The sequence below is a fragment of the Anarrhichthys ocellatus genome, unplaced genomic scaffold, assembly GCF_004355925.1.
Source record: "Anarrhichthys ocellatus isolate YVR2014 unplaced genomic scaffold, GSC_Weel_1.0 scaffold29, whole genome shotgun sequence".
Lineage (NCBI taxonomy): Eukaryota > Metazoa > Chordata > Actinopteri > Perciformes > Anarhichadidae > Anarrhichthys > Anarrhichthys ocellatus.
The window spans coordinates 3700553-3701859 of NW_022280059.1; the positions used below are offsets into that span (position 1 = coordinate 3700553).

Genomic DNA, 1307 nt, shown 5'->3' on the forward strand with positions numbered 1-1307 from the left:
AAAAAAAAAAAAAAAAAAAAAAAAAAAAAAAAAAAAAAAAAAAAAAACGACAAGAAATCATGAAAACACTTTTTCCTAAAAATTGCTTTAAAACAAAAAATATAAATAAAATACAGTACGTTTCGTGAGCAATTATGAGCCATGAGGTCAAAGACAGTCCTTGACCAGATCCTCCTCCGCGAATCGCCACCTTAACGTGGTGGAGGAGTTTGAGTGGCTCAGTGATCCTGGGAGCTATGTTGTCCGGGGCATTAGCCCCTGGTAGGGTCTCCCAAGGCAAACAGGTCTCAGGGGAGAGCCCAGACTAAGAGCGGTTCAAAATGACCCCAATGAAAAGCAGCCCACGGACTTCAGTCACCTCGCCCGGACCAGGGAAACCGGGGCACCCTCCCGGAGCCAGACCCAGGAGGGGAGCTCGTCGGCGAGCGTCTGGTGGCCGGGCCTTCGCCCATGGGGCCCGGTCGGGCTCAGCCCGAATAAACAGCATGGAGCAGCCACCCTGTGGACCCACCACCCGCAGGGATAAGCATCGGGGTTGGGTGCAATGCAGACCGGCGGCGGGTCAGGCGGGAGGCCTGGGCGAGCCGATCGCCGGCAGCATAGACTAGCTCTAGGGACGTGGAACGTCACCTCGCTAGCGGGGAAAGAGCCAGAGCTGGTGCAGGAGGTGGAGCGGTACCAGCTAGATATAGTTGGACACACGCACACGCACACACACACACACACCAAGCTCCTGGAGAGGGGTTGGACTTTGTCCTTTTCCGGAGTTGCCCAGGGTGAGAGGCGCCGGGCGTGTGTGAGGATACTCACGAGCCCCCGGCTGAGCGCCGCTGTGTTGGAGTTCTCCCCGGAGAACGAGAGGGTCGCCTCCATGCGCCTACGGGTTGCGGGGAGCAAGGCTCTGACTGTGGTTTGTGCTTATGCATCAAACAGCAGTTCAGAGTATCCGGCCTTCTTGGAGTCAGTGGGAGGGTTCCTGGAAAGGGGCGCCGCCTACCGACTCCATAGTTCTCCTGGGGGACTTCAACGCTCACGTGGGCAGTGACAGAGTCAAGCTGAAGAAGGAGACCTTCAAGGCCTGGTTGGCCCAGGGGTCTCCCGAAGCAGCTGACAGGTACCGGCAGGCCAGAAGGGCTGCAGCTGCGGTGGTCGCGAATGCTAAAACTCGGGCATGGGAGGAGTTCGGGGAGGCCATGGAGAAGGACTTTCGGTTGGCCTGAAGGAGGTTCTGGCAAACCATCCGACGACTCAGGAAGGGAAAGCAGGGCTTGCCCCAGGGTGTTCTCAGCAGGGGGGGGGGGGGGGGG

At 57.5% G+C, this 1307-nt stretch overlaps 1 protein-coding gene across 1 annotated transcript in view; it reads right to left on the bottom strand.

Annotated features, from left to right (window-relative positions):
• The window catches only part of gbe1b (glucan (1,4-alpha-), branching enzyme 1b), a 96865-nt gene that overhangs the window by 71239 nt on the left and 24319 nt on the right, over positions 1-1307 (bottom strand). The window lies entirely within an intron of this gene.